We start from the raw sequence: 9,994 nt of genomic DNA, 5'->3' as shown, positions 1-9,994 counted from the left end.
CCAGAGCCTCCCTGCGGCGCCCTGCTGAAGGCAACAGTGGCCCCATCCATGCCCAATGGCGCCCCTCAACGCCGTTCTAAAGATCACAGTCGCCCCATCAATCCGAGGTCGCTGGCGCCCCTCAAGAGCCACTGGCGCTCACCTGAACCGGGGCTTCAGTCGGCCCATCCTTGATCAATGGCGCCCCTCTGAAACCACTGATGCTCCTCTGAAAATCCCAGTCGGACCATCCGAGATCAATGGCGCCCCTCCAGAGCGTCCGATGCCCTACTGAAGGCAGCAGTGACCCCATCCAAGCATTGCACCCCTCTAGAGCACCCGGTGCCCTTCTGAAGATCACATTCGCCCTATCCGAGGTCGTTGACGCCCTCCAGTAGTCACTGACGCGAAACTGAATTGGATACTTCGGTCGCCCCCCCCCCCGAAACCACTGACGCTAGGCAATTTTTTGACAATGGGGCTTTCTCATCGACACCAAGGGCCCTTTTCAAGATGCAGCAGCTAGGCGGCGCCGAGCTGGGCTTGGATGTGCCAAGCGAAGCGTTCCTTATTAGGCAGCCTTGTAAGTGCCACCCTCGTTGCGATAACCGCCCCTCAACGCGACGCTGCCCCTTCACCGTACAATGCCACCCCTCAATGCAAGTTGCGGCCCCTCAGCGCTGTGCCGCCCATTATTGCGATGCCGACAGCGCCTAGCAGTGGGGTGCCGCCCCCAGCGTAAGCGTTTTTTTATTGAACCTGCTGGGGGTGTTCGAACACCCACTTCTAACTCAGCTTGTGGGCCACGTCGAGACACGCAGTAGGCGGCGTTCGAAAGAGCGTCAAAAACTATTACAAAACTACTTAGATCATTTTAAGGCTAGGTCGAACTGGTCGAAGGTCAGGTCACCAGCGACAACCGAAAATCAAATTTCGCCGATGTTGACATTTTTTGACAAAGCGGCGCATAAGTCAGGATTCAGAAAGAGATTGAACTACAGCGCCGCAGCAAAGCGCATATTCGATAGCTCTTTTTATGCTCTCTCTTATTGATTATCTCAGATTTGACCTAAGGTAAACGTTTTAGGCCTCAAAATATACGTTTTCGCGGAGGACGTTTACATTTTGCTCAGACCTGCATGAGATTAGTTCAACCAGCATCGTGTTCCATTTTTCGAGACAGACAAGTCAAATGAACTAGAATTTGACATTAAAAGGGCATTTGAGAATTTGACCTAAGGTAAAGGTCATAACCTAACCGGTAAAGGTCATATTGCATATTAGTCGATCCATACTTTCGAGAAGGAAAATAATTATATAGGGTGTTTCATTGCTCTACCATATCTCTATCAAAAGTTATTGTCCAAAATCTACTGGAGACCTTTCATGACCTGAGATGACCTCAGTAACATAAAAGTGGTCACATCACGAGTGACATTTACCGATTAAATGTGTCATATTTACCTGCATCCCGATGGTTGAGGTTGTTTTCGTTCAGAAGAAGAGCATTTCAACTGTCTCCCATTGATCCGCGCCGTGCTGGAGGGGGGGGGGGGTACGCCCCCTTAGGTTTTTTCCTCGCGAACATCTCAAAAACGGCGTCGCGCAGCGCCTCCGCTGTCTTTGGTACACCTGTTCATACATCTTTTCTACACAGCTCGTTAAATTTCAGATGAGGGTCGTTCAAGGTCAGGTCACTAGGGCACGTCAAGTGACCTTACCTAAAAAAAGTTAAAAGACCCGCTATAGCTACACCGACAGAACGATCACTTTTGAAACTTTTAGAGATTGATAAGACTAACAATATGCATAAAATGTTCATCTCGGACTTTTTATGTCTGTGACCTAAGGTCAGGTCAATTTTGGGACCTCAAGTCAGTGGGAGAAAAGTGAAATGCGCCTCTTTTGGACGAATGTCGTTTAAAACCCCTTAAACATCGGTTCATAGGTAAACATAGCACACTGAATCGTAAAAATGCACATGTGTCCTTTTATGTGCCCTTGAGGTCATCTCAGGTCATAAGCGGTCACCTATTTTATCACCATAAACGGTTTTTTTGGCTTCATCTTTTAATGGAGACGTGCTAGAGCGGTGAAAACACGTCAGATGTGGTCAGCTCGACGATACGGATCGACTGATCTGCAGAATGGCCCTTTACGGTCAGGTCATGACCTTGACCTGCGGTCAAACTTTTAAAATAACCTTTCAAGGTCAACGTATAGTTCATTCGACGCGTCTCGACGAGAGGAACACGAGGCAGGCAAAAGAAATATCGTCACTGTCTTGAACCAAATGTTATTGCAGAAAAACGCTTTTCATAAAAACTGTTATTTTTGGAATTTTTGCCCTCTGGCTGGAGGCTTAACCATTGACCTGAGATCAAATCCGAGAGCAATATTCAGAAAAGCCTGTAAAAGGGCTATCGAATGCGCTTTTCCGCGGCGCTGTAGCTCTATTGGTTCCCGAGTTAGCCGTTGGCAGTTTCCAAAATTGTTGAAATGGACTCAATTTTACCTTTGATGACCTCTGGTGACCTGACCTTTGACCTGACCTAAAAATTGAAACGAAGTCTTTCCGTCATTATTTTGACGCTCTTTCGATTTCCCCTTTCCGCGTGTCGCTACGTGGCCCAGGAGCCGAGTTAGAGGGGGGACGTGAAAACACCCCCCCCCCCCCCCAGCACGACACGGAAAGCACAGGCCACCAGCACGGCGCGGGTTAACCCGCGCCCTGATGGGGGGGGCCATTTTGGCCCCCCCCCCTGTGGTTTTTCTTAAATAGCGAGAAAACGGCGGCGCGCAGCGCCGCCAAATTTTGGGTACCTTACCGGACATCAATTTGACACCTTCACACAAAATTTCAAGTCACAGGTCACCTCAGGTCAGGAGTTATTGAGGTCAAACTGAGGTCATGTTCGAGTAAAAATGAGCAAAAAACATGACATCTTGAAACGCTCACCAATTCTACAGTTAACAAGCAATTTTAAAGTTCTTTATGTGGTTGGGTAGACAAAAGACGGCGCTACAAAACTGCTCTCTCGGATTTTCGAAATTTTGGGTTTTTGACGCCCAAAAATCAAAAAAAATTGATTTTTTTAGAAAAACTCAAAAAATTTCCAAATTTATTTTCGAATTTCGAAAAAAACCGGAATATATGTGATAGTGCCTGCGCTCTTCGATATACATACCAAATTTTAGATCGATACCTCTTTTTTTTGGCCAAGTTATAGCGAAAAAACTGTTAAAAATTGAAGACGTCAAATTTTTGAACTCAATTTTTAGCAATTCTAGACCTCGTAGCGCAAAACGGAGACCACCATTGAACTCCCCGTGACGAGCTGCATCGAATCGATACCCATCTTATGCAAAAATATCAACTTTGAAATTTGACCTAATTTGACCTGACCTTGACCTGACCTTGACCTGACCTTGACCAAAACGTGACCTAAGCTGGCCCTAAAGTCTGTCTGACCCACATAATCGCATTTGTCATGTAAAATGGACCATAAAACATGTATCACACGACACTTTCATATTGTGACCCCCCAGTGACCTGACCTCTGTGACCTGACCTGGTATCAGTGACCTCAAATAGCAAAATATGTGTTTGAAGAACATTTCCCCATCGATGATTTTCAATGAAATGCATTTTACACGATTTTACAACGCATTTCTTGAAATGCCTGTAAACGGTGAAAATTCGACCTTTGACCTGACCTGTGACGTCATCGGTTTGACCGAGGTCAATGAAATTGGGTCACAAGGTAGTTCCCCGTTGGGGCTATCCAACACCGTTTACCGCTTGTCGCTATGTTGCGTGGTTCTCGAGATCTGAGGGGGGGCCAAAATGGCCCCCCCCCCCATCAGACCGCGTTGCTCGGCAGACCCCATCTGGGCGCGGGTTAACTTATAGGTAATCGGTAACTTATAGGTACTTATAGAGAGGTAGCAAAATTGAACTGGCCCTCAATGAAGATAGTGAGAGGCTGCAGTCCACAGGTCATTTTGGTTCAGTGAGTGAACCTGTATGTTTTTTTTTTGCAAAGAATAAAGATTGTGCCAATCGATCAACGCATATTTTACCGTTTCGAATTCCAATGGGTGTGTATTATGAGAATAACATGTCCGTAGCCTGAGCTCGTTTCCTATATCGTGCTAAATATGCATAAAGATTTTTTATCGCTTTTGATAAAAAACACTGAGCTGCAAATTGCATTAATTGGATTTCATGAAAAATCAGCGAAACCTGGTTCTGATACTCGTGCCGGTTCCGTAGGAACACCTAGTAAATCATGCATGAATATATGACGCTACATTTTAGACTGACCCCCTGTCACTAGCTCACTATGGCGCCCCTCTCAAGGGAAAAAGTCGCCCCCTCGAGCACCATGCCCCCCCCCCCTTTCGCTGATTTCTGGCTACGCCACTGCATTTCATGACCCTGACCCAAGTGACCTTTGACCTGGCCATTTCTCGAGGCCATGTTTGGCCGGAATCGCGATTCGGCGTATGTCGGCTCGCATTAGCCGCGCGTTTGCAAGCTTCTCGTGGTTTCAAACGTTCAAAAATGTGATCTGATGCTGCTCCCATGCATTTGGGTGGATGTCAAGGTCACCTGAAGAGGAACATTCTTAGTTCTTACACACCAGGGAGCTTTTCGCAGGGAGATGAAGCTCCCAGGGCTTAGTAGCCTTTTGAGCCCTTACAGTGGCGCAGCCAGAACTCTGGCGACGGGGGTGAGAGACGTTCGCGATGGGCCCCCCAGCAAAGTGGGCCCCCTCAACCAAATGGGGGCCCCTTACCAACAACGAAAGTTCAGATCATTGTCATTATTACCAAATCGGAGAAAAGGACAAATATCTCTTGATCTGAAGAGGCACGTAAAAAACAACAGCATATTTACAGAAACACGACCATTCTGCCCATATCTGATGAACAGCGTGCAATTGATGGCCAGCGGCCACTCAAAGGGTCGGGCTAGGTCAAAAGGCTTTTAAAAAAGCTCAACATCAGTTTTTCGACTGTTACTTTTGATATAGGAGAGGAGGTAGAGTTATCGTTATGACATTGTCTTGAAGGTGTTAATCATCCATACGGATCGGTTGATGACCATCATGAACTTCTCAAGTAAGGGCATGACCTTGATCTGCGGTCACCTTTTGAAGTTGAGCTTTTTATGTGAAATTATAGGTAGCTCATTCGATGCATGTTAACAAGAGAATGATGACAAAGTAAGTGTCTCATAGTTTTTCTCACCAAAGTCCTTGCAAAAATTATTAGCAAAACTGTTTTGGTAAAATGCGACTATTTAGATGGTTTTGCCGGTTTTACCCTCTGCTCTGTTGCCAAACCATTGACATGAGGCATTGAGGTCAAATCTTAACCCTCGCCGGCCGAGGGGGGGGGGGGGCGGGTGCCGCCCCCCCATAGGTTTTTTTCGCGATAGCTCCGAACACGCTGGCGATAGAGAGCTGAAACTTGGCATACCTGACCTTTGATCCAAGCCAGATCTTTTGAAACCAACCACATTTTTGGGTCAGGTCAGGTCACTGACCTATGACGTCATAAGTGAACCTCTGCACGGTCTTCAGATGTCGCAACTTCGCAACGCCCTCACTGCCAGAGGAGATGTCACAGGGAAATGAAACTTGCAGGATCTAGTATCCATTATGAGTCCCACAACTTATATATCTCGGATTTTTCCTAAAGGTCATATGAGGTCAGGTCATTTTCGTGACCTCACCATTATAAGTCAATGGGGAAAAATTCAAACTGCTATTTTGGCGCCGGGAACGATCTCCAACTATCTCAAGCACACAGAATCGTGATTTGATGCACTCCTTGCGTCACTTTTGCAATGTTGACCTTGCGTGACGTCATTTATGACGTCATCAAGGTCATATTAGTTTTTCGTCAATAGCTCTTGATCAAATTGAGCTAGCGAGTCGGGAAAGCCACCAATGGACTCAGGAAGACCTGCCGAATCGAATGATATGCGACATGATCTCTTTCGACCAACTTCGTGACCTGGGGGTGCTGACCTGACCTTGACCTGAGGTCAACACCCAAAGTTGACCTGACCCGGACAAAAAGTATATCATTCGACGCGCCTGAGCGTGACGAACACGATGCTGCCAAAATCGGCGCTGTGCGGCCGTTTTTTGCGAAGTTATTCACCAAAAACTGAACCGTACCTTGGGGCACTTGACCTGACCTCAGAGGTCACCGGTTGACCTAGGACCTTAAAATCGGGTACCAATCTCTGCGTCTCGTAACGGCGCACACGCTCGTTTTTTCCGCGACGCGCTAGCTCCACCAGGGGCGAAACGGCGAGGGGGGGTCGTACCCGCCCCCCCCCCCCTCGGCCGGCGCGTATGTAGAAAACCAATAGGTCCGGCGAGGGTTAAAAGCGAAAGCGTTTTGAAAGGCCTATCGAATGAGTTGTTCCGCAAAGCTCTAGCTCTTTGGTTCACGAGTTATACGGTCATTTGTGAAAAATATAAAAACAAGAATTTTTCGTCGTAATCTTGTCTTTGTGTTTATCATAATTTTATCATAATTTCATCTTCAATGACCTCAGCGATGACCTAATCGAAAAATGACCAATACGATTCTGAAGCATCCTATAGCTATCCGTTGCTTTTCTCGTCTTTTTAGCCGTCTTAAATTATGATCGGGTTTGGCCGATACGCCCCCCCCCCCCATGGCTGATTGCACGAGTTAGAGAGCTATCGAACCCACTTTCAGCGCGCTATAGCTTTTTATGTCCTCGAGTGTCGAAATAGGCGAAACTTTTCCTTCGATGAACATGATAACGTGTACTTTGGTCTGAACTGCAATATGACTGAAGCAATTTCTCCATGATTTTCGACGCTCTTTAGAAAGCCGCCTACCACCGCACTTGTCGCTACGTGACCCTGGAGTCAGGTTAGAAGGGGATATTCAAACACCCCTCAGGCCTCAGGGGCGTTAAACTGGAAAGCCTGGGGCCCTGCTCTGCGGGCGCGGTCGAGCTAGGCTAGAGCCAGTTTGGGATATTTACAAGCCCACGTAAAGCCCTCAAGAATCTGCATAGAGCACAGGCCTTCCAAGACTTCGGGATTTAGATATCGACAATCGACATGGTCTTTTGAGGCCTGCGTCATGCGTGGTGGCTATCAGAGGTCGGTGGGCCCCTCAAAAGCCGGTGCAGGAGCCTCAGGTGTCAGCCGTTTGGAGCCATCATGGACCGGTGTGGGGTCCTGATAAATACCTAGGCGTCAAACCCCTAGACGTCGGGGTGGGGCCGGGCGATGAGGCAGGCACAGGCCTGAGAAGAGTTTCAGATGTCGGCTTGGCAGGGCCCTGCATGGCTTTCTCAGAGGCTGACATATCGTACTGCGGGACCTCCATCATAGCCGGCGGAACGGGGAGGGCACCGGGGCACCGTGCCCCCTTTGATTTTGGCATTTTAACATTAGCCCTATGGGCGTTGCATGGAAAGAATGGGACCGAAAGTCGGCAGTGCCCCCCCCCCCCCCTTAATTGAAGGTGTTCCGCCGCTTCTGACCTCCATGAGCCTCAAAAACCTCTATGGGCCCCCTCACGCTTGGGGTAGGCTTCCTGAAGCATAAAATCTCTGAGTCTTGAGATGGGCCCATTAGACATGAACTGGGCCATCAATATGCATGTGGTGAGTTGACCTATATCAAACATGATATCGGCTCAATCAGGATTGGGGTAGGCCCTCTCAGACCCAGACCAGGCACGGAGTACGGACTCTCCCACACATAGGATGATCCTTTCATTCCTGGGATGTCTCCTCAGGCCTGAACTGGGCCCTCTCAGACCTGAAATGGACCCTTCTCAGGCCTGAAGTAAACTCTCATGCCTCAAATAGGTCCTCTAGGGCCTGAAATTGGCCTTCTCAGGCCTGACATTTGCCCTCTCAGGCCTGACATTTGCCCTTTCAGACCTCAAATGGGCCCCTCTCAGGCCTCAGCTAGGTCATCAAGGGCCTGAAATGGGCCCTCTCAGGCCTGACATTAGCCCTCTCAGACATGAAATTGGCCCTCTCAGACCTGAAATGGGCCCCCTCAGCCCGGAAATGGTCCCTATCATGTCGAAAAAGGGCCCCCTCATACCGTAACTGGGCCCTCTCAGGTCTGAAATGGTGCCTCTTATGCCTGAACTGGGCCCCTCTCAGCCCTCAAACGGGCCCTCTCTGGCCTCAAACGGGCCCTCTCTGGCCTCAAACGGGCCCTCTCTAGCCTCAAACAGGCCCTCTAGGGCATGAAATGGGCCCTCTCAAGCTTGAAATGGGCCCCCTCAGGCCTGAAATGGGCCCCTCTCAGGCCTGAAATGGGCCCTATCAGGCCTCAAACATGCCCTTTAGGGCCTGAAATGGATCCCTTCAGGCCTAAAATGGGCCCTCACAGCATCAAATGGCCCTCTCAGGCCTGAAATGGGCCCCTCTCAGGCCTCAAACAGGCCCTCTAGGGCCTGAAATGGGCCCTCTCAAGCTTCAAATAGGCCCCTTCAGGCCTGAAATGGGCCCTCACAGACCTGAAATGGGCCCTCTCAGGCCTGAAATGACCCTCTCATGCCATGGAACGGGCCCTCCTAGGCCTTGGATAATGGATTAGTTCAATCGGTTGGATGTACCCTCTTAACCCGCGCGGGGCTGGGGGGGGTAAATTTTATCCCCCCTCGCGAATTTTTGCGATATCTCAAAAACGGCGGCGCGCAGCGCCGCCAAACTTTCAGTACCTTTTCTTACATCAATTTGACACGTTCCCTGAAACTTTGAGCGAAATCCGTCGGAAAAATTTTGAGAAATTGACGTTTTAGTGACGTCATGTTCGCCATTTTCGCCTCAAAAACGGCAAAAGTTCAAACGCCGCTAACATCTTCATTTTTAAAGGAATCAAGACGTAACAAAAAAGGTTATACGTAATTTTACTTTGTCTATCAAATGGCTATCTCGGTTTTTTGAAAATGTTGGATTTTGGCCTAAATTTTTTCAAAAAACTGACTTTTTTGGGAAAATCATTATAAAATCCAAAATTATGAGTCTATCGAAAAAACCGGAATATATGTCAGAGAAGTGGTCTATGTGCACCTACATACCAAATTTTAGAAGAATCGGTTCAAAAATGTGGGAGTTATTCAAAATTTTATGACGTCACGACACACAAAATTTTTGAAAAATGACTTTTTTGGAAGTTCTAGACCTCGTACGGAAACAAAAATAGCACCATTCGATTCGCCGTGAAAAACTGCATCAGATAGACACCTTTTTAGGCCTTAACAACCAACTTCAAAATTTGACCTCACTTGACCTGACCTTGACCTGACCTCGACGAAATTCATCCAGAGGTGGTCCATATCACTTATTGAGTGTGCCTATTGAATTCTATGAGTAAAATGACCCATAAAACATGTGCCGCACATGCCCTTTTCTATATTTTGTTTTTTGGTGACCTGACCTGACCTGACCTGACCTTGACCTTGACCTCTGAATGATATTGTATGCAACGAATATTGTCTTGGTAGCCTAAGAACACGTTTTGGGCGATCAGTCTCAGTCCATGACTCCATTCTTCGGCAACTACGGTGCAAGGCCGATACTGTAGAAACTTGCAATTTGTACCCTTGACCTGACCTTGACCTTGACCTCAAACTTTAAATTAAGTACATGTTTTTAGTAGTTCGTGATGAGAGCTTTCGATTGGCGTTTGAATTTTCCAAATCGGACCATTAGTTCGGGAGATAACAGGGGGGGGGGGGTAAAATTTACCCCCCCCCCCAGCCCCGCGCGTTCGGCTGGAGACCCCAGCCCCGCGCGGGTTAAATCATAAAATGGGACTATAAATCCTAAGGGGGGGGGGGCTATCAGGCCTGAAAACTGTTTTTCAGTCCTATGACGGACCTTGACATTATGATAAAAAAAAATGTCAGGCTGCATAACGTTACAGTTCGAATCGACGGTGGGCCCCTAGGATAAGAGATGGGGGTGAGATCTCACCCCTTTCAC

This window comes from Amphibalanus amphitrite, unplaced genomic scaffold (genome assembly GCF_019059575.1).
Source record: "Amphibalanus amphitrite isolate SeventyFive unplaced genomic scaffold, NRLGWU_Aamphi_draft 001676F_arrow, whole genome shotgun sequence".
Lineage (NCBI taxonomy): Eukaryota > Metazoa > Arthropoda > Thecostraca > Balanomorpha > Balanidae > Amphibalanus > Amphibalanus amphitrite.
Note: the sequence above shows the minus strand (reverse complement) of the source record.